Raw genomic sequence first — 24,428 nt, forward strand, 5'->3', positions numbered from 1 at the left:
ATGTCGGCCCTTCAAGTCCGTACCGGTTCACTTGAACAACTCCACTAGCTCCTCCGCAAATTCCTGAGGAAGTAGAGGCTTTCTTCATGATGCCATTGGTATGTTGGTTCCAGGAAAGATCTTCCGAGATGGTTACTCCCAAGAACCTACATTTGCTCATCCTCTATTGATGACAATAAAACAATCAAGTCATTAAGGAAAAGTTCTGATAGGTTCATCTCCACCGACCTACCTTTTCCCCATATCCCTTAATTCCTTACTTTGTAAATAGCAGAAGACCTCATTGATACTGCCATGAGCCTTAAGGTCTTCTGCATGTTTCTCTGATGAATATGGGGAATAAGGAAATGGCAGACAAGTTGAACAGGTACTTTGGATCTATCTTCATTGGGGAAGACAGAAACAATCTCCCAGATGTAATAGTGGACAGAGGACCTGGGATAACCGAGGAACTGAAGAATATTTACATTAGGCAGAAAATGGTGTTGTGTAGACTGATGGGACTGAAGGATGATAAATCCCAAGGGGCTGATGGCCTGCATCTCAGGGTGCTTAAGGAGGTGGCTTGGGAAATTGTGGATGCATTGGTAATCATTTTCCAAATTTCTATAGATTCAGGGTCAGTTCCTACGGATTGGAGGGCAACTAATGTTATCCCATTTTTTAAGAAAGGAGGGAGAGAGAAAACACAGAATTATAGATCAGTTAGTTAGTCTGACATCAGTGGTGGGGAAGATGCTGGAGTCAATTATAAAAGATGAAATAGTGGCACAGTTGGACAGCAGTAACAAGATCGGTCCGAGTCAGCATGGATTTACAAAGGGGAAATCATGCTTTACTAATCTTCTGGAATTTTTTGAGGATGTAAATGGACAAGGGAGAGCCTTTGAAGAGGTTCCACATAGGAGATTATTGGGCAAAATTAGAACACATGGTATTGGCAGTAGGGTACAGACATAGATAGAAAACTAGTTGGCAGACAGGAAACAAGAGTATGGATTAATGGGTCCTTTTCAAAATGGCAGGTAGTGACTAGTGAGGTACTGAAAGGCTCAGTGCTGGAACCACAGCTATTTACAAAATACATTAATGATTTTGATGAAGGGATTAAAAGTAACATTAACAAAGTTGCAGATGATACAAAGCTGGGTGGCAGTGTCAAATGTGAGGATGTTATGAGAATGCAGGGTGACTTGGAGAGGTTGGGTGAGTGGGCAGGTGCATAGTAGATGCAGTTTAATGTGGATAAATGTGAGATTATCTACTATAGTGACAAGAACAGGAAGGGAGATTGCTATCTCAATATTGTCAAGTTAGAAAAAGGGGAAGTATGAGATCTAGGTGCCCTTGTTCATCAATCACTGAAAGTAACTGCAATTTACAGGTGTAGCAGGCAGTGAAGAAAGCAAATGGCATGATGGTCTTCATAACAAGGTGAGTTGAGTATAATAGCAAAGAGGTCCTTCTGCAGTTGCACAGGGCCCTGGTGAATTAACACCTGGAGTATTGTGTTCAGTTTTGGTCTCCAAATTTGAGGAAGGACATTCTTGCTAATGAGGGAGTGCAGCGTAGGTTCATGAGGTTAATTCCTGGAATGGCGGGTTTGTCGTATGTTGAAAGATTGGAGCGACTGGGCTTGTATACACTGGAATTTAGAAGGATGAGATGTATCTGATTGAAACATATAAGATTATTAAGGGATTGGACACGCTAGAGGCTGAAAAAATGTTCCTGATGTTGAGGAGTCCAGAACCAGAGGCCACAGTTTAAGAAAAAGCAGTAGGCCATTCAGAATGGAGTTGAGGAAAAACTTTTTCACCCAGAGAATTGATCTGTGGAATGTTCTTCCTCAGAAGGCAGTGGAGGCAAATTCTCTGGATGCTTTCAAGAAAGAATAGATAGAGCTCTTAAAGATAGTGGCATCAAGGGATGTAGGGAGAAGGCAGGAGCGGGATCCAATTGTGGATGATCAGCCATGATCACAGTGAATGGTGGTGCTGGCTCAAAGGGCTGAATGGCCTACACCTATTGTCTATTGCATATGTATTGTTTGTTAGGTCTGGCATGTTTTGGACCAAAGTCCGAAGAATAGTTTTGGCAGGTTGTACTTGTGCCACTGAAATCATGATTACTAAGTAGCAAGTCCCCGGCACCTCCAATCCCAGTGCACAGTGTTACCGTGCAAAACTAAGCAGGCATTCTACATTGCTCTTTCTTCTGTAATACACCCTTCTCTCAAGTGGCAGTAATCTACAATGCATGTGAGAAACTTTTCAATCTTCGTTTGCATCCACTCTTCAGTTATTGACATGCCATTTTTCATTTTTACAATGAAGCCATTCTAGAGAATGGCCCCTGACATTAAACACAAGCTTCTTGCCACCTGTCCAGATGTACAGTTCAAAATACTGTCATGTAGGTCCATGACAAGACTCTGGAAAGCCTGGATCATTTTACATATTATGAGTGATAGCAAAGATATCCTTCTGACCACTTGAGGGAAGGGTGTATTGCTGGCAGTGTAATGCTGTGCATCTTGGCGCCTCACAGTTTGGCGGGCAGCAACCTCCTTTGAAGAAGACCGCAGAGCCCACCTCACTGACAAAAGGCAAAGGAGGAAAAACCCAACACCCAACCCCAACCAACCAATTTTCCCCTGCAGCCGCTGCAGCCGTGTCTGCCAGTCCTGCATTGGACTTGTCAGCCACAAACGAGCCTGCAGCAGACGTGGACTTTTACCCCCTCCATAAATCTTCGTCCGCGAAGCCAAGCCAAAGTAAGTAAGTAAGTAATGCTGTAATGAGGAAGATCGAGCTGCTTTGCATGATCACTGTCTACTGGGATCGGGCATGCAGTTTCACGCATTCTCCTCATAAAAGGAGAAGAATGCTTCAAGATTAATCCCTCTAACTTGGCCAAAGCAAGTGCTCTGCTCGAAATTGATGATCTGAATGCTGTGGTGATATGGGGTGCTTACAGTGGCCACCTCAAAGCACTGTGCCATGTCTGAAAAGCATTCCAGTCCATTGGCACAACCAGCGTCAACTTCCTATCTCAATACTTTGAGCATCCTGGCCCTGGTTGCACTTGACCAGTGGGCAGGGGTGGCATTGCCTGCTTTCTGTCATGATCCACATTCCGAATGCCAGACTCTCAAGCTCCATCTTGACAGATTCTCAAAGCCTCCTCGGAGGGAAAAAGTAATGTCCACCTGACTCTCAGGAACGCCTGGCTGAAAATGGAGCTCAAGAAACCACCAAGAGGCCAAGAAGCTCAAGCCTGGACAGAAAAACCAAAATGATAGGTTGCATAGGAACTTCTCTCATTCTATCACCAGCCAACTCAATAACCCGTCCCATTAAAGGCAATCATCCCATTTATCAGCATCTTGCAATCCACACACTGAAGTTATTCTCAATCCCTACAGTTTGCCTCAGAAGTTGACCCATTGGAATATGTAAAATAGTCTGTTTTGTTGTAAGTAATGCAAAGACGTTTTCCAGTATTATTTGTAATTTATACCACTTACAACATTTATTTTGAATTGGAAATATTTTGAGTTAATGCTATACTTCATCCCGAAGGTGAACAAATGTCCTGTTCTCAACCTCATTCTAGAGTTTCACACTTGGGTATACAAAATGATTTTATGGTTTTGCAATGTGTATTTTCATCCTTATTCAAGATTCCTTTGTCATGTAATTGCACAGAAAGTAATATTACACAGAATTGCCTTCTGCCTGCTGTAAGGCAGACAGAGTCTCCATTAGTGTCACCCAGGTCCCCTTACAGTAAGAGAAGCAAACCAGATTACCTTAGAGGCCAACCTGAATCAACAATCCAAAGTTGGAGAGTCCACATCTCTATTGTACTCTAGTTTGACCACAGTCTCTATTTTTCTTTTTTTTTAAAAAGGTCTTTTATGTGACCTAATTTTAAGCCACTTTTAGGCCTGTGTTTTAATGGAATTACTTTCGTCATACAGTGAATTTGTATTCCCTAGGCTTGAATTTTTACAGCAATAGGAAGGTGAACATTTTCCATCCAACTTTTTGGTAAAAGACTAGTGTGTTGATATTAATTAGTATGTACTGACGTTTGCTGCTTTTAAAAAATGATAAACAAGAAAACTCCAAAGTAAAAACAAATATTTTCTTTTTGTTTAAATTTTTTTGCGTAGAATCCAAATTTTTTTGCAGGCTGTCCCAAGAGATAGTAGGGTTTACTATGCTGTCCAGGCATCACAATATGTCGTCTTAAGCAAGCAGTCTTCTTCACATCTCTTCAGAGATTTTGTATTTATTCCCTGTAGGATCTCTTTTTTTCTTTTTCAATCTTTTTATTAGACATATTATATTTAAAGAGTGCATGAGGAGAATGGAATACTGAATCGAATAGTAAAAACAGAAATGTCAAATATATTGCAATACATAATACAACATTTAACATATTGACCAATATTATCCCTTTCTCCACAATTTGGAATGTTCAAAAAAGAGAAAAAAGTTGTTTAAACCCCCATCTAACCTACCAAAATAAATCAAAATAAAATGACAGCAATCACAGAGGAAAAAAAAAGACTGGGCAGCCTAAACTGAGGGTTCACTGCAAGCAATCAACACAAATTATTGATGTGCTCCTTGTCAATAAACAACAGAAATCCAAAACCGTCTGGAGGGTAAAGTCAAAATACAAATGAACTCATACGAAAATAGCTTTTAAATGGGCACCAAGTCTCTTCAAATTTAACAGAGGTATCAAAAGTGCAAATTCTAAACTTAAACGTGATATAACTTGAGAGAATCATTGCATCAAAGTAGGTGAATTAGGATCTTTTCATTTAAATAAAATGACTCTTCTGGCCAACAATGTAGTAAAGGCTACAACCCGATGTGCAGAAGTGGGAACTCGACTCACCTCCGGAAATATAATTCCAAAAAAAGCAGACAATGGATTAGGTTGCAATCTAATACCCAGTAGAAATGACAAAAAGTCTTGAAAATATCTGTCTAATACAGAGCAAGACCAAAACATGTGTGTTAGTGTGGCCTCCTGTGACTTACATCTATCACACAAAGGACTAACATTAGGAAAGATATGGGCCAATTTATCTGAAGATCTCTTATTGTCTGGAAGTGGCCCTTGCAAATGGATGAATTAGCTGAGGTAAACTTGGCTAGTAACTTTTTGTTTTCCCTCTGGGTTTAGCAACAAATAAATGGAAGCATCATTTATACAGTATGAGACTATTCACATGCTTGGTCCCTTTCAGAGATGTAATTGTTTTGCCATTGACATTTAACTGTAACCTTTTTGCTTTCACGGTGTTATTCGAGGATAAGCAAGATTTCAGGTTTGCTCAAACACAGAAGCAGCACAGTGAAATAGGCCAGGCCATGGGAGCATAACTGGCAGGAGGAAAGCATCAGCTTGAACTATCCACATATCTGCCCCATCTGTGAAAGTCTGCACTTCCCACATTAGCCTTATCAGCCACAAAACTGGAGTGGAAGAAAGCCCTCCTTGATCCAGGGAGAGGAGGATAACAGCAGTTCTGCCCACCCTCTGCAACTGGATCCTTGACTTCCTACCGGAAGGCCACAGTCAGTACGAATTGGAAACAATATCTCCTCCTCACTGATTATCAATGCAGGCACATCTCAAGGATGGGTGCTTAGCCCACTGCTCTACTCGCAATACACCCATGACTGTGTGGTCAGGCATAATTCCAATGCTGATAACGCCACAGTTGTTGGCAGAATCACAATGAGGAAGTGTACGGAAGGGAGATAGATCAGCTCATTGAGTGGTGTCACACCAACAACCTTGCATTCAATGTTAGCGAAACCAAATAAATGATTGTGGACATTAGGAGGAAGTCAGGGGAACGTGACCCAGTCCTCATCAAGGGCTCAGTAGTGGAGAACGTCAAGAGCTTCAAATCTCTGAGGATCTGTCCTGGAGCCTCCATGTCAATGCCATCAAGAAGAAGGCTCTCCAGTGGCTTTGCTTTGTGAAGTGTCTGAGGAGATGTAGTATGTCATCAAAAACTTCTAGAGAGCATTCTGCCTGGTTGCATTGCAGTCTGGAATGGAGGCACCCAACTCTCAGGACAATAAACTCCAGAGGGTTGTTAACTCAGCCTGCAACATCATAGGCACCAGATTTCACTCTATCTTAAAAAAAGCAGCCTCTATCCTCACAGACCCCCACCACCCAGCCCATGCCTTCTTCACTCTGCCACCATCAGGATAAAGGTAGAGGAGCTGAAAGACAATCACAGCAGCACAAGGACAGCTTCTTCACTGCTGCCATTAGGTTCCTGAATTATCAATGAACCAAGGACACGGCCTTACCTTCATACATTTTTAAAATTTATTGTTATTAGATGGTTTATATGAACATTTGCACTTTGCTGCCACAAAACACCAAATTTTTTTTTTTGACTTGTTCATGACAATAAATTCTGATTCATTCTGTGGTTGATTTGGTAGCTAGTTAAAACTGGATACTTTGCAATCACTGACAGCCAGGACTGCTTCAGAACTTTGAAGCTTTTCCCCCCCCCCAATATAAATGGAGGAGGCTTTTGGCAATACACAAAATAAATAGTACAATGCACAGAGTACCACATTTGCAAAGTACAAATTTCTGGCTTTTGGTTTGTATAGGGAAAAATAGTGTGTTTGTGGTTGAAGACCCAAGGGTTTACAGTAACAAGGATCACCAGTGTTCCCATCTCCAACCAAGGTGTTGAGAGACTCAGCAAGTCACCAGAGTGTGACAGGAAGATGGGCAAGTAACTGATTTTATTTCTGTCGTGAAGCATTCACTCTAAATTATAATCCAATTCAAAAAGCGCATTGAAAATCAGTATCTTAAAACTAGATTATAATTTTTAATTATAACTGAATCTAATTAATGGTAATTGGAAAACTTGATGACTAAATCAAATTGTGGCTCATGTGGCAAAGCTGCAACTTGTGAGAGCTGTAGATCAGATTATAAAACATGAAATGGGAGCTTGTCAGAGCAGTTTTGCAAAAAAAATCTAGGGTCGTATTTTCCAAAGTAGTGACAACTGCCTTGAGGAGAATCCTGTAACATTATTTGAGACAATACTTTGTTTAGGTCGGACAATACATTGGTTCTTCAACACATTGTCTTAAATAAGTGACAGACAGGGAATAGGCCTTTAAATCTGGTCATTGATCATGAAATAGGATTAATGTTCTCACTGTAAAATATCTTCTTGGGAATAGTGATCATAACTTGATAGAATTAGAGGTAGAGAAATGTATGTCTGAAACCTGTCATAAATAAAGCTACTTACAAACCTACAAAAGCTGTTAAACAAGAAAGCCTGCAGATGATGGGGCCGAGTGCATTTCACAAATATGCTAGAGAAACTCAGCAGTTCAAGTAGCATTCCAGAGGAACTAAAGGGTAGCGTTTTGGCCCTGAGCCCTTCGTCAAGTTACAAAGTTAGAGTTGGCTAAATGAGACTTGGAAAATAAATTGCAAGAGGCTACGAGCAGTGGTGGGCGTTTAAGGAGGTATTTAATCATTTTCAACAAAGTGCGGCAAGGAAAAATTGAGGATAATGAAACTGAAAGAAAAGGGATTAAAAGTTGTGAAGATGAGTGGTAAGCCAGAAAACATAAAATAAGAAGCCAGCAATACATGACCAAAGAAACCAGAACCTGGATTATGAAATTAACCTGTTCAGAAATACCAAAAATGGTAAGAACTTCAACAAATGGGCAGAATTGTTAGTGTAGGCTGTGGTGGTTAGTGTGATGTTATTACAGCGCCAGCGACCTGGGTTCAAATCCAGCGCTGTCTGTCAGGAGTTGGTTGGTACATTCTTCCTGTGTCTGCATGGGTTTTCCCCCGGTGCTCCGGTTTCCTCCCACCCTTCAAAGCCCACCAGGGTTATAAGTCAATTGGGTAGAGTTGGGCGGCATAGGTTTAAGTGGCTGTAATCAGCTTCTACCATGCTGTAAATTTTAAAAAAATTAAAGGAAGAAAGTGCTGATGGTTGCATCATTGCTTTATTTCCCCCAAGTTTTAATTCCACATTCAATATTTTGTGCGAGGTTTTACTATTGAGCATTTTCCCAAAAATTAAGAGATTTGTAAGGAAAATTTGGGAACAGTATCAGTGTGGGGGGTGGAATAGAAAGCAAACTAATGAACAGGATTCTGGACCAGATGGTCTAAATCCTAGGGTTCGAAAAGATGCGGCTGCAGAGCTGGTAGATGCCTTGCATGTGATCCTCCAAAATTCCCAAGTCTCAGCCAATCGAGAAATCACAAATCTAACAAGAACAGGGGAGTCAAAAAGCAGGAAACTAGTCTAGTTTAATTCATCGGCCATTGTGCAACCATTAAAAAGGAAGAAAAGCTTGTCATTGAATCGGCAAGGATTTGTGCAAGGAAAATTTGAATGTCTGAGGATGGAGCAAGCATGGTGGTGCATTTGGATTTCCAGAAGGTTTTCAATGAGTGTTGTATAAGGGATAACGGAAGGAAAACTATGTTGGTGTAAATAGGTCATTTCCACATTGGCAACTAGTGGGATGTCACAGGTTTAAGTGCTGGAGCCTCAACTATTTCCAATCTATATTAATAACTTGAATGAAGGAACTAAGTGCCTTGTAACTAATTTTTCTGACAATATCGAAACCGTTGGAAAGCAACATTTGAGAATGCCTAATTAATGTTTTGAAGGTTTACTGCTACTTCTATTCTGGGTTGTGCAGTTATTCTGACTCAGACCAAAACTGCAGCTTTTACGGGGGAACAGGTAGAAAATGGGCTGAGGCTCAGGGTGGATTTTATTATTCAATGGAGCAGGCCTGAGAGCAATGTGCTGGAAAAACTCAGCAGGTCATGCAGCATCCATAGTAGACTTGAGAGGCTGTTTGCCCTATACCTCTAATTTCTTGATGTGCCTTCTGGTAGGTAGGACTTGCTTGATGTCAATTACCTGTTATCCCCCACAGCCTGGTAATTGGATTAAATTGCCAGTAATTTGGATTACAATATGCTTTTATCATTGCACTTTCTTCTTGTTACCACAAGATGGAGCAGCAGTGTTTAAAAGTTGGACCTGCCAAATTCTTTCCATAAATCTCAATGTAGCAAGTGTGGAATCCAGACCAATAAAGGATATGCATTCATGGAAATTAAAATGATTGAACTGTAGTGACCTTGCTCTCAGGTTTTTGATTAAAAAAAAAAGTCTGATCAAATTGTTACAGTATTTAAACCTAGGCTACGAATCTGAGAACAGAAGCAGGAGTAGGCCATTGCTTACTCGGCCGTTTAATAAGATCAAAGTTGATCTACCAACCTCTGTCTTGAATATACTTGGCAATTGAAATTCCCGCTCTCGTCTGTGTAGGATTCCTTTATTCATTACCCTCCGGGAGAAGAAATTGCTTGTTGCTTAAGTTCTGTATGGCTTGCCCTTTATTTTGAGAGACTGAGTCCTCATTATATTTTTTTTTCCCGAAGAAAAATATTATCTTTGCATCCACCAAAAAAGCTGCACAAGAATTTTGTCCTTTTCAGTTTTGTTCTTCAAAACCTTGAGGTCCCAGACCCAGTCTGCTTAATTTCTCCACCTTCTCACCACCACCTAGGTGGTGTCCTGTAGCTATAACTGTGGTGACCATTTTTTTGCAGTCTATGTCTGGCAAATGATTCATTGGATAAAAGGACCAGGATTATACACAATACTGTATTCCATTTATGGTCTGAGGTCCACGTGGTTGCAGTAAAATAATTTTATTTCAAGTTGATTTCAGTACAAGAATAAAGACTGTTGTAGCATTTATCTTCCTGATTGTTTGTGGTATCTACTTGTTAACCCTCAGAGATTTGTGTACAAGGATATTCAGATCTTTCTAAATGCAAACACCTTTCTGCCCAGGGAAGAAGTTGAGACTACTTCATTAAACATATTTAAGGTTCAATTGGAAAGATTTTTTACATAAAAAAAGGAATTAAGGGATATTGGGGAAAGGCAGGACGGAGTTGAGTCAATGATCAGATCAGCCACGATCTTATCAAATGGCGGAGCAGGCTCGACGGGCTGGATGGCCGACTCCTGCTCCTATTTCTTATGTTCTCACATCATTTGAAAAAAAAAATCTTTTTCAATTTTTCATTGGAAATGACATTTTTCCATTAGATAATCCTCCTCTCCTGCTTTCCTTTATTCACATAGCACCTTTCTATCCCTTTGAAATCTCTCTGAATCCTCCTCACAATGTCTACTGTCATCTAAGGAAACATCATCTTCAGAACATCAGCAAGTTAAATATTTCAGAGAGTACACTCATTCCAAATCATGGGTGTGAAGAGAAGACATACTCGCACTGAGCATGTAACACTAATCTTCTCACAGAATGGGATTAATAGGATTGCTCTGAGAGCCAGTTTTGACATGAAGAGCCAAATGGCCCCCTTCTATGTCACAAAGAAATGTGAGCTCACAAATGACCTGTTTATTTATACTGGTTTCTGTTTGTTAATCAATCATGAATCTCGAGTACTCCAAGTTTAATAATGATCTCTTGAGTGACACTTCATTGAAGACCTTCCAAATACATTATTCCCCCTTATCTATTCCACTGGATACAAAAATCTCCATCAATTCTTCTCAGCGATTATGTTAAAGCTACAGATAAATTAATGACATTTAAGCATAAAAATGATTCATTTGTGCACCAGGTCCACAGCTGGCAGAGCCGGCTTGCAAAAACACAAGGTCCACCATGTTCAAGATTTGTTAAACTATTTCATAAACTGGCCAAAAGGATTGCACGTTGAAGTGGGATCCTGCACTTTCAAATGCATTTTTGCAGCTAGTTTCTGTAGTTCAGGAAAGCTGTGGAACTCCTCAAGAGTACCTCCCCAAACCACCAATCCACTATTCCTTAGAGTGCAAAACTTAATATTAAATCCTCAAAAAAAAGGTTCACAATATCAGTTTTTAGGGATTTTTTTCCTCATTGAAGATCTGGAACAATCATAATTGATCTAGTCCCTTAATACTTGCTGCCATGCACAGATACGACCTGTTCAGTGGATTCTCAGAGTACCTATAAGGTTCTAGACTAATTAGCTTTTCTTAATTGAATGCCAGGTGGAGTATACGTTCCACAGTCTCCTATGAATTTAAAATGAACACATTTGTAAATGTGCTAAACTACTAGTCACGGTAATTTCCCCAGTTTGTACCTTTAATGGAGTTTTCGGTTCAAGTGCATATCTGTAAATTTTGTAATCTGGAAACTTGCGGGGAATTTTTTTTTGATTGTTTGGTGCAGAGGCAATTTATATTTTTCTGCAGAGCTTCTCGTTTGTAAATATATAGCCTGTTTAAGCTTGAGATTAAACTGAACTCCAAAGGACCCACATCCATACACTCTGCGCACACAAAATGAGAGGTAAAATACCCATTGAGGAATGGTTTGATCACCACAGCCACACTCTCAGACTCGAGCATTCTGCTGCAGTCGTGTAGAGCCATTCCAGTCCATGGTCTCATGCACTGCCAGACTGAGACCACTCACGCATTGGAAGAATGGCATTGTATCTTCCATCTGGGCACCCTCCAACTGGGCATTAACATCAATTTCTCTGGTTTCCATTAAGAACAGCCACTCCCCCTTCTTCCCCGTCTCCTTCCCTCTGGTTCTGTCACCTTTCACAGAGCCAAAATTAATTCTTAATTTTCCTCTTATATTCTATTAACACCTTTAGTGTGTTGGTCTGGAGTGTGTCACCCCCGCCCCCCCCCCCCCCATTATTTCCCCTTTTCCTCGTCTTTAATTAGGATGCCTGCCTGCTTTTTGCTTATACCACATATCAGTAATATATCTTTACCCCCAATGGACGCTGCAAGACCGGCTGGGTTCCTCCAGAATTTCTGGGGTTTTAGAACAGTAAAAGACTGACAGTTTTCAAATAAAGCTGGGGAAGAGGTGAGGTGTGAGAGAAAAGACAAGACCGATCAAATGTGCTGCATGTTGGCAAGGCATTTTGAAGCAATGGTAGGGAAGGCACACCAGCTTAATGAGGGAAACGCTGAGAGGACAGTTCACCTGAAATTTGTGCACTCAATGTTATTTCAACGATTCCAGCCTCTGCAGTTTTATTGTCTTTCCTGAAGCGCAGTACTCTTAGATATGTTGATCTGTGGTTGCTTTGATTGTTGGTAGAAGTTCCTAGGATATTATTGAAGGGTATGGTATCCTTCTCCTGTCCTTACCAATCTCCTTCACTTCACCAACAAAAGGCAAAACAATGCTCTGCATTTCCTCCTACTTGCTGATGCGGAATAATAATTTAATTTGCGTACGGTCAGCCCTGTGTTTAAAGCAATTCAAGGTATGAACATTTTAAACTGGCGCTTACTAATGCAAATATGAAATTTAGTGACAAATGTTGGTATGAAGGTATGTGAATTTGCTCTATTGTGAAATGAGTCAACTCTTAATCCTCCCCTTGATGTTGACTGCTGTTTTTAGAGTGGAAAGTTCATGCATTTTTACTCTCCGAAATTTTGTACTCCTCAAAGGGTTAATATAATTAACCTCATTAATTTTTCCTAATGATTTTTCTACTTCATTGAAATTGTTAATCTGTAGAACACAGCAGTTGTCTTTGTGATGTGTACATAAACTTGTGTCTGGAGATACAAGACAATTTGAAGTCTCAATTGCTTCCCCACTTGACTTGACACAATTAACTAAGTGCATGACATACTCTCGTCTGAAAGGTCCACTGCCGCTGAATGTCATATTCCAGTGGGCAACTTTAAATATTCTTAAATATTTGATTGGCTTTGTCATACCTCATCCTGAACTTTGTCATACCTCATCCTGAAAAAGTGGCAAGAGTTCATTAAAATGCTGGCTATTTGTTTACTCAAAGAGATCAAAACTGTTAGTATTGTTGAAATTGCAAATGTGTTTCCTACTAATTTGTTTGGGTACTGGGTTCTTTGTGTATGCCCGTTTTACAATTTGTATTATACCCTATAAATTAGTATTGGAAGATTTTTACTTCATAGAGTTTGCACACTGAAGCAGAGTCTTCAGCCCGATCAAGTTGTCTCCCTGAGCTCGTGTGCGTTAGACCCATATCCCACCAAACCTTTCCTAAAGGTCTTTTATCTTAAACATTAACCCCCACTGTTATAAAACAAACAGCTGAACCAAAGAGCATTCAATCACTTCTTTATTGTCTTGCGCTAGCGGGAGTGAGGAGTACAAAGAAGGAGTAAACAATGTAACTTCTTCCCCGCACAGAACCTCACTCAAAGTCCTTTAGATGGGAGTCTACGTGCAGTTTTGAATGTAGTTTTAAATTTTTTTTTTACTTTGGCAATGTAATGTTTCTCCTACCTCTGTCCTTCGCAGCTACTTCTCTGATTTACAATCCAGTAACTTTCCTAGCAGCTTTCTGATGCACCATATCTCTTGCTTCATAATCCCAAGCCGTGGACTGGTTAAGTTACTAAAGCATTGTTGGCCTACTTCCTATGGCAGATGCCCCCTTCCCATCATTTTTTCCATTTAGATCTGCCTCTTCCACTTCTGCCAGCTCATTTCACATATCCATCATCCTCTGTATGGATAAAACAGGCTCCTTTTCAGTCTTTCTCCTCTCACCTTAAATCTATGCCCTCCACCTTCCCTCTGGAAAAGATTGTCTATTCACCTTATCCCTTCCTCTCATGATTTTATAAATCTCTATGACGTTACCCTCAGCCTCCGATGCTTCAGGGAAAATAGTCCCAGGTTATCCAGCTCTCTCTATAACTCAAGTCTTCCAGTCTCAGTAACAACCTTATGGAATGTTTTTTGCACCCTGTCCAGCTTTATTCTATCCTTTCCGGAGCTCGGCAACAAGCACTGCACACAATACTTCAAGTATGATCTCACCAATGACATGATTCCCCTACTCCTGTTCTCAGTGCCCTGACTGCTGAAGACAAGCATGTCAAATGCCTTCTCCACCATCTGTTAGCTGTCACCTGCAGAGTAGAAGAAATAATTCTATTGGGGAAAATGGAGCGAGTACTGCAGCAAGGAGTAAATGCAAATTGTGTAGCCATTAATAGAGTTACTTGGATATTAGAATGTGCCACAAGTACTGGCCGCATTGCTAATTCATCTGAGATTAATAAATGCAGGAAGGCCCAGTGATTAAAGAGGGAGAATCCTTTCTTTTTTTTAAACTTTATTTATTCGTTCAAAAAACAAATAATATATGACATATACAGCAATTAAACATGAACATGAACATTTTTTAAATATAGAGAAAAAAAGAGAAAAAAAAAGACCCCCCCTTCAGCCATCTCTCCTAAGAAGAGCCATAAAAAAAAAGAAAAGAAAGAATATTTTAAAAAAAAGTTAAATATATCTTGACCATATCAATGTCATGTAATGAAATGAAAAGCTACTCTTCAAATGAACTTATTTAAAAGCACATCACGGGGAGGCTGGTTCAATCGGGACATTTAAAAGACTCTCAGACAGGTGCACGGATGAAAAAAATATGGAGGGTTATGGATGTGAGGTAGGGAAGGTTTAGATTGTTGAGTACGTTTGTATAGGTTGGCACAACATCATGGGCCAAAGGGCTTTTACTGTGCTGTAATGTTCGATATAAGTATGCCATCTAGGTAAAGGAAGATGACGTTTTAAAGCTTCTTCCATTTAATCTATTTCCGTCAACCAGTGAATCTACTGCCTGGATTGACATTCATGTCTAAAGTGATTACCAATTTGTAAAAGAGATGTGATGTGGTTGATAGAAGGCGAATACAAAATTGACCATCTCAGATTTTGATCAAGGGCACCGAGAATCCTTCCATTTGTGGCCAGGAGATAACATGAGACCATCAATTAAATTGGTCACCATGAAACCCAACAGCAAATTCTTAAGAAATACCTTCACCCAATGAGCAGCGAGAACATGGATCTAGCTGGCACAGAGAATATTTGAGGTGACGTTGAAAGAGAGACAGGACAAGTGGATAATGAGAATGTATAGAAGTCACACCAACCAATTTAGATGAGGAAAGAAGATTGAAGACTTGAATGAAGCATAAACGCAAGATAAGTTGATTGCGCTTGATGTGTGCCTGAGTCATTTATGTAGATTTTGCTGCCATCCACTACAGGGATATTTATCCAGAGCATAAACCAAAGGATTTAATGTTTTTTTCAAATGTTAATAGTGGCCATTCTGCATCCTCTCTTTTCCCAACTCTCTTACTTTTTGATTCACTCGCCCCTTCTCTCTTTCTGCTGACTTCATGCCCTCTGTCCACTTGCTGGTCCATATACCTGCCATCTACATATTCTATCCACTTAAACCCCTACTAACATCTGGTCCCATCTCTCCCCTCATGATTCCCAGTATCACCAGCCTCACTCATCAGATTCCAGCCCTGGTAGCCTTTGCATCACCCTCCAGCAGCTGCCTACACCTCACCCTTCTCTCCACCAACCTGGCCGCGTCTAACTCTTTTTTTGTCTGCTTCCTCCTATCACATACCTGCCTCTGTGTCCCAATTACTCACCTCATGCTCCCCTCTCTCCAAACTGGCTCCTTCTGTCCATCTCAGTCTGCCAAACACCTCCTGCCTCCTCCTCTTCCCTTTACACTGGCTGTCTTCCCTCTCCACTCAGTCCTGAAGCAAGGCATCAATCCCTTCCTCCATACTCACCCCGTCAAATTCCTCCAGCAGTTTATTTTTCTGCTCCAGACGGCAGAACCGGCAGCCTCCTGTGTCTTCCCATCCCTGGTTTGCTTCTCAGTTTCGAAAGTAGGCAGCTAAAATCCAAGAAGTCTGTTCTGACATTGAAGGAGTTGCAAATTTCCATTAGGACACAAAGGTTGAAAGAGTTTGCTGAATAAGGCCATGGCCAAAGCAAATGATGAGATGATTGGGCAGATAAATTTGGATAAAGAGACATTCGTAGAGATTTAATTTAGCAAGCGCTTTGACCTGCGTGGGCACCCAGCCAATTCTAATCTTTGCCTACAAGAACTGCCTGCAGCTCAGATAAAGGATATTCAGGTGGCCTGCTTGTGCATTACCTGAAATTTTCAATGATTGTCTTTGACATTCACATTCTCTTTGAATGACCTGGATGTCATTGTGCGTAAAATTTGAGAAGAGCGAGAAGGTGCTGGGAAAAAAATAACAAGAAGAGGGCTTTCATGCATGAAAAATATACTTCCTTTAATTTTAACCTTTTTCCAGCTTTGCATTTTTTGACTTGGTTAGAAAAGAACATCTCAGTGCTTCCCATGTGGCAGGTGAATTGTAATACTCCCTCTTAAATATGTGTATTACCATTAAAATCAATTCACTTGGAAGAGCAGACAGATATTAAATTGAATTGCTTGGATAAAGGACCTGTGATTATTTGTAAAGATCTACTGCTCTGCGTGGCGATTTATTTTAATTGCCTCTGACAGGAAGGCTTTTAGAATTTTTATTTATTACCTATTTACAAACACCATTCTAGTTGGTCCTGGACCTACGAGATCAGGTAGTTCATTTCTCTTTACTGATGGAACATTATCTTGATGATTAAAACAGGTTGTACAGCTAGTTGAAGTGGTCTGAAGCAGAATTCAAAGAAAACCGTTAATTTTTCTTTGAGTTTTAATATTGAGGCCAGTTAATTGAAAAATCAAGAAGTCTTTTCTTGGAAAATATTGCTCACCACATCATTGTGTCGAGCTTGCTTTATTAGCTGTAAATTTATTGTGAATATTTTTTTTAAAAATCACAAGATGAAGCATGAAACATTCATGGATTCTGTGTTATTGTTTCTGATCATTTATGTCAGTTTTGTAGCAAAGCCATTTTGCTCACCAATTTGTAACCTGTGTATCCTTATTTTACAAGTGATTAGCTAGATTTGATTAGGAGTTCATGAACAAGAACAAGATGGTCAGCCGCTGCATAGGGTGAAGACTCGTGGCAGTCTATTTGCCCTTGGCTAGATTTATTCTCCCTCTCCCCCCCCCCCCCCCCCCATTTTACAGAGGGCCAGATGTGGGTGCCTAAACAGGAAATGGTGACTTGGCTATGTTAATTTTTCCCTTTCATCCCATATGGTGGTGCCCATATCGTGCTTGCTGTGGACAGTTTTAAGAATGTGATGCTGGCCATCTGTAAAATTCTGATGCAAATCCCTGTTAAATTAATTTGGCATACACGCCGTCCTTTCTGAAATCTTTGCTTATTCTTACGATGCTTCGGGTATTTATGCTCTTATTTTCTCTTGCCTCTTTCCTTCAGTCTACCTCACCTCATTTCCCAACTACTCATTTGTTTCTTTTCCATCTCTCACTTTCCGTTCTTTTTTCTTATCTCTTCACTTCCTTTCTTCTCTCACTCAGTACCTGCTCCCTCTGTTGTTTTCTGATGTCATCTCTTTTTTCTTTATTATTTTTTCCATTCTCTCTCTCTCACCTCTTTAGCTCTTGTCTTCCCTCTCTTGAGCAGTCCCTCTCTCTTTTGTGCTCTTCATGGCTTTAAAGCTTTTCTGTACAGTATTCAGAGTAGAGCAAAATTTCAGAAGGGAAGCTGAAGTTGCCCCCCGAAACAGGCCCTTATGTCCACAATGCCTGCATCGAACATGTCACAGTTAAACCACAGCCATTTATTTCTAAACCACATTATTGATAGAACTGGATTTGTGGGGGTTTTTTTGTACAATAAAACCTCTGGTATCCAGCACCTATGGGGATTGGTAGATGCCGTATAAGTGAATCTTCCAGTTGCTTGAGATTGGGTGTGGCAAGATTAATGAACTAGCAGTGAGGTGCGCCAATTTTAAACCCGTATTTTTACCTATTAATTTTTTTTTTGCTGGATGCTTGAATTACCGATAACAGGGGTTTTACTGTATCTTTGTCACAGGAAAACCTTCCTTGATCACAACAGTGGGATATTTGGAATAAAGAAACTCGGTCCATGTACAATATTTTTCAGTTAAGGCATTGCGTTTTAACTGATGATAGCTGAGGAGATTTTTGACTCAGATGGCTTATTGAGGCTAGATTCTTGCTCTGCAAGGAATGACATAAACAAACAGAGCAGCCACATTTTATTTGTTTTTGTGTATGTAGAGAGCCTTGGTGAGTTGGTTTTTTGAAAACAAAATGGTATGGAAAATAGAGGGTTATGGGAGTGAGGTAGGGAAAAATTAGATTGCTGTGTGGTGGAGCAGATTTACATAGGTCAGCACAACATTGTGGGCCGAAGGGCCTATTATGTTCTATGATGTCTGGACAGTTAACCATAGCCTCATGCTGCACTGTCTTTGCTGACTAGTCCAGCCTTTGTGGCAAGCTTCTTTTGCACCTTCAATGGGAATGAGAGCTCTCTTGGAATCATTCATTTCTCTCCTCAGACCTCAGAACTATTTCATCGTCACTCTGCCTTCCTTTTTGAAATGTATCTCACAATGCTTAATATGCAGTTATTCACACACAACAGGCTCCTTCTCATTGAGTGCCCTGTCCTCAGGTATTCATCCCTGTGAGCTTGATTCTCCTCCAAAATGTAAGACCTCAGTACTGCACTGGTATGGACTGTGACCTAACATCCTAAAGACCTTTTGTGGGCTTAAACCCACGGATTCAGACAAGGGTCACACAGAATCGGCCAGAGTGACATTATTAGTGAGACCAGCTGCCTCACTTTCCGCCAAGTGTCCCAGTTTTGAAGGTGAATCTTTCTCTGCCTACCCAAAGTCTGCTACGACAAAAAATTAACGTGGTCCATGGTTTACTGAGGCAAGTTTCTCAGTCAGCAGAGCATCTGAAAGGCTGGACGTGTTGGATTTTCACTCTCCCTCCACAGCTGCTGTTTATCTCCAGCATTAAAAGCACAAAAATACTGGAGGAACTCAACATAGGAGGTAAAAAATAAATAAACATCATTTCTGGACTAAGCCCTTCTTAAAAGGCTTCCTTCTCCTACCTTATAGAGGGCCTCAAGCCCGAAGCGTTGGTTACATATCGATACCTCCTATGGATCCTGCATGACCTGCTGAGTTCCTCCAGCATTTTTGTGTTTTTATTGCAACTCGGCTCTTGCAGACTTCATGTTTCACTCCTCTCCAGCTTTTTCTTCTTTTCAATATTGTCTGTGGTTCAGTTGCTTACAGCACTTCCAATTGCCACCAGATGGCACCACCTACTTGCATGTTGTGCAAAATTGCAAAAGAGCAGCAATGGATTTAAGTGAATTTTGGAACTTCTTTTAATATAAAATTGATTTTTTTTCCTACAGCAATAAACATAATGTTCTTACAGAGAGATAAGATCAATAAGAAATTAATTTAACCTTTTCTTTACTCCGAAGAAATATGATTTTGCAAACATTTGAACCCAGTGAACTCTTGCAATTTTAATCTTTCTCGGCACCAAAGCTGTGTTATTGTATATTACTGATAATTGAAAAATGGTAACATGTTTAAACTTGGGATTCATTTAAAAAGGAAAGGCTGCAATATTAATCTGTGGAATATAATCAATATCTCAAGCAATTTTTGTTTAAAAAGTTGGTATAAAACAAAAGTGAATTTACTTTCTATTACCAGACTCGTGGCTGTTTTGCAATAGTGTCTCGTGAGTGCAGAAGTCAATAAAAATGTGCTTCTTCATGAAACTACTTTGGTTTCTGTCAGTATATATCTGAGGGATTTGGTCGCCTGTAATTATTTTCCCGGCTTTATGGTGCAGTCGACATGGATAACCAATAGACTAGACTAACATTCAAGCTGGGGGTTTTCACTGGAAGTCAGCAGGCTTGTTAATGCCTTGATGCAGAATGCAAACATCTTTCATGGATTCCAAAACTGAGTTCCGAACCTGTGTATTCACTTCCATTCACTTCTTGCTCTTGTCCTATACTCTTCTGCCCTCACCACCCCTCTTCTCACCGTCCCCCCACTTCCCCGCTGATGCCTTGGCTTGTACTTTGACCATTGTTGGTGAGTGAGCTTAGACAGTGGGTGACGGCAAACCTGATCCCGCCTTCACCTTATGGTCCTGTGGATTGACCGCCAATCCACAGGAGTATTGGGTGGCACAGAGGATCACTGGAGTCTCCAGACACTCCCCCATCGACGAGATCTACAGGGACTGTGGTCTGAAGAGGATGCGCAAAATAATTTGAGGACCCCCATCCAAACAGCATCTTTCAGCTGCTCCCATCGGGAAAGCGATACAAAAGTAACACCACCAGGCTGAGGAGCAGCTTCTTCCCATGGGAAGTGAGAATGCTGAACGACCAAAGGAACTGGTCACACAAACCCTCCAAGACTCTCTTATTCATGAATCAGTATTTATTTATTAATTTGTATAGATGAAATACTTGTCCTGCATGAATTGTTTGTCTGTATATGTGTTATTAGTGAAACACAAAAGTGTGCAAACACTGTGATTATAGTAAGTACACATCAAAAAGCTGGAGGAACTCAGCTGGTCTTTCTTTTTTAAAAAGTCTGCCTGCTTGTACTGTGCAATCTAAACGGTTGTCATTTCCAGTGCCGAAACTCAGCCACTCACTGGACCGCTGCGCTGCGACATTGAGGGCAGACATTCTTGCTGCCTGGCAGTGCCTTTTCCTGCAAGTATGAATAAGCTTCAAAAGTGTTTTATTTTTAATCCAGAATTACTGGCGAGGTTGGTTTTTTATTACCCAACTCAATTTTGTCAAATGCCACAAGGTTGTTCGGTGGCAAATCTGAGAATTGCAATGGATTTGTCAGTGTATCTTCAAGTGGGGATGTAGTGCGTCTTGGCGAATTTTGTGGGTTAAGACATCCCATTCCCCTCAGTACACTTGTCTTTCGACATCATGGAGGTGACATGCTGTTGAAACCTTGACAAGGTCTAAAGTACATGTTATAGTTGGGAAGGATTCAGCCACTGTTCATCAGTGAAGGAGGGAATGAGTTGCCCATCAAATGGGCTGTCTTGTCTTAAATGAAGTTGAGCTTCTTATCCTCTTGGAGTTATACTTGTTCAGACAAGTGGAAGATTTTTTACCATATAGATTCTGGAGGTGGTGTTGGGAAGTCAATCACTGGATTTAGTGACTGACCTTCTGAATGGCAAATGATTTCAGTGCTTGCTTGCACAGTATAAGCAGGACCAGGTACTTATAATTAAAATAAAATTGCTGATCATTGTTTGAAATGAGATATGCAACGTCTGCCACAGTGGAGTAAACCTGGATTACACTGGCTAAACATGATGGTGTGGGAATGGAGTGTGGAATTAAAATGGTCACTACCTGGGAGAGGAATATCTGATGCTAGATACATTTTATGGTGTGGTAATGCAAGAGTCCAGGGACTCAGAAGGCCGCAGGATGCAGCAAACATAGAAAAATCCATCACGGGCTTCAACTTCCCATCCGTTGAAGAGATTTATGTGAGGTGCTACGTCAAGAATGCAGCCAATATTATAAGTAAACTCCATCATCCTGGTCACAACCATTTCTCACTGCTGCATTTGGGCAGAAGCCTGAAAACCAGCACCTCTATGTTCAAGGGCAGTTTTTAATCTGACAGCAATCAGGCTCTTGAACCTGCCTGCACTCCTCTAACCATAATCTAGTCGAGGACCATATCAAGACCTGTCTGCACTATTGAAACACCACAATTTTTTCTTGCACGATCTGTAACTGTGAATATTTGTTTATGTGATAGGATAGATAAGAAGGCCTTATGGTACGCTGGGCTTCATTAGTCGGGGTATTGAGTTCAGGAATAATGAGATGACGTTGGAGCTCCATAAATCACTGGTGAGACCACACTTAGAACATTGCATTTCAATCTGGTCATCTCATTACAGGAAGGATGTGGAAGCTATGGAGAGGGTGCAGAAGAGATTTACCAGGATGTTGCCTGGATTGAAAAATATGTGGCAAGGTTAGCAGAGAGAGAGCTTTTCTCTTTGGAGCAAAGAAAGGTGAAAGGTGACTTAAGATTATGAGAGGCATAGAGAAGGTAGACATCCAATATCTTTTTCCCAAGGTGGGAGTAGCAAACACCAGAGGACAAAGAGATGGGAGGAAGGTTCAGAGGAGATAGTAGAGGTAATATTTTTTTAAAAAATACACAGGGTTGTGGGTGCCTGGAATACATTGCCAGGGGTGGTGATGGAGGCTGGAACATTGAAGAGACTAGCGCACGGATGAAAAAAAAAAGGTTATGAGGTAGGGAGGGTTTAGTTTTTTGTTAGGTATACAAATAGGTAGGTCAGCACAACATCATGGGCTGAAGAGCCTGTAATGTGCTGTAATGTTCTATCTATCTATGTTTAAATATTTATTATTTCTTTCTGTACTGGGGTAGTTTAAAATGTTGGCTATTGTTCATGGTTGTTCTTTTTGCAAAAGTGACTGTTTGCCTGTAACAAGGAAGAATTTTGGAGCATACTTGAGTGTATGAAAATATTGTTATTACCATTACTTCCAGGTAGCTTACATCCTGCTGTGGATTGCTTGGCTTGCCGGATAGGAACCGGTGCATGATACTAGAAGGCTAAGGGTGGCGGAAAATTCCTCTCTTAAAAAAATGAAGGTTAAGCATCATTGCAACCTTTGCCCAATTGGCTAGGTCATTTACGCAGATAGGAGATCCTACATGGAATGGTGCACCCATTCAGAACAAGAACTGCACTTGTTCAGAGCCATTATCCATCAGGATAATCCTAAACTTTCTTGTAGTCATTAGACATCCATTAAGGTTAGTAAATTGATCTGTGTAATCATTTTTAGCAGTTGCAAATTCAGGTTCATCACATGTGGACCGTGATGTGAAATGTTTATTTTTGTGATAAAGTTGAATCCAATAATAAACCATGTATCAAGATATAATTTTACAATGCTACAATTTTTCTTTAAATTAAATGACAGACGGGTGGCACCGTTGGGCGTAGCGCTTAGCGCAACGCCTGCACAGCACCAGTGATCTGGACCAGGGCTCAAATCCCATGCTGTCTGTAAGGAGTTTGTACGTTCTCCTGGTGTCTGCGTGGGTTTTCCCTGGGAGCTCCGGTTTCCTCCCACCATTCAAGATGTACAGGGGATGTAGTTTAATTGGGTGTAAATTGGGCTGCATGGACTTGTGGGCCGAAATGGCTGTATGTGTGACTAAATTTAAATTAAAAAATTTAAGCCCTAAAATCCTGCCAAATTTGATTCCTTTGATTGACTACAGCAGAAAATGTCTACCTTGTCAGAAGTCAAGTTAATGAAGAGCGTCCTGTAAATTAAAAACAGTCGAAAATGCACTCTGATCTTCTAGTTTCTTTCAGCAAATCAGTCAGGAGCCCGAGTCGTGCTACGGTCACGAAGTTGTTCTTCCCAGCAGCAATTAACTAACTTACTGTGTCATGACGTAATGTACAGTTGGATATAATTTGTCAGTGTTCTATTGATTGAGGCGTGATATTGCCACTGTTAGGGATTGGAGCTCTTTTCCATTTTTAGCACTCACTTCATGTTCTCGAGTCTGTGGTAGCATCGCGTGTGGGACGTTTGCAGAATGTCTCGTGGCTTACTGTGCAACGTCTTTTGTTAGAATTCTGTAGTCCCCTGCACTGCACACATTCCCACAGCCGATAAGGGGGGAAATAATCTCCAGGATTGAGCTTATTAGTTCCATAAATCATGTTAAAGATTGGAAAAAAGAGTGACATTAAATCCTTATTTTTGAGTCCGGGCACTGAGCAAAAATGGGATTTCTTTACCTGAACGCAGGTTATTTTCAAAGCTCTGCTTAAGTTAGTTGGGTTGGATTCTATTGATCCCGGCACATAGGAGCAATATTTCCCACTCCCCTCCCTCCAACCCACTTCCATCGGAGAAGGAAACGACAAAAGAACTGGTTTTAATTTGATGCTCTTTAAAACCTGCCAAAGTCCACAATCATTAAAAAGTAGTACAGTTGCTTATAATTCAGAAGCATCTGCCCAGACCCCTTTTAACTCTCTTGTTCTATGAAGAAGGCAGAGATAAACAAGACTATTTTTCAGGCTCACATGCAACATCCAATTAGTGGTCCTTTTGTGATGTGTTGTATGGCCAAAATTGCATTAGCTGTGCTGGCTTGTGTTGTGTAATTGATTCGTGGTGGAGCTACTTGAATCTGAGTTTCCACTCCACCCCCACCGCTCCCCCACCTCCACGACTGTACTCCTGATGCCAGCCAATATACTATTGAGAGAGATGATGAATCACCACATCTTCTGATGCTAATGCATCAAGGAAGAAACCGCACGCTACACAGAGTAGCTCTGCATCAGAGCTCAATGCAAGGAAGGACTCCCAGTTTGTAAAAAGAGAGGGGGGGGGT

At 40.7% G+C, this 24,428-nt stretch overlaps 1 protein-coding gene across 8 annotated transcripts in view; it reads left to right on the forward strand.

Moving 5' to 3' along the window:
* The window catches only part of setd3 (SET domain containing 3, actin histidine methyltransferase), a 156,986-nt gene that overhangs the window by 104,094 nt on the left and 28,464 nt on the right, over positions 1–24,428 (forward strand). The window lies entirely within an intron of this gene.

The sequence above is a fragment of the Narcine bancroftii genome, chromosome 2 (assembly GCF_036971445.1).
Source record: "Narcine bancroftii isolate sNarBan1 chromosome 2, sNarBan1.hap1, whole genome shotgun sequence".
NCBI classification, from domain to species: Eukaryota; Metazoa; Chordata; class Chondrichthyes; order Torpediniformes; family Narcinidae; genus Narcine; species Narcine bancroftii.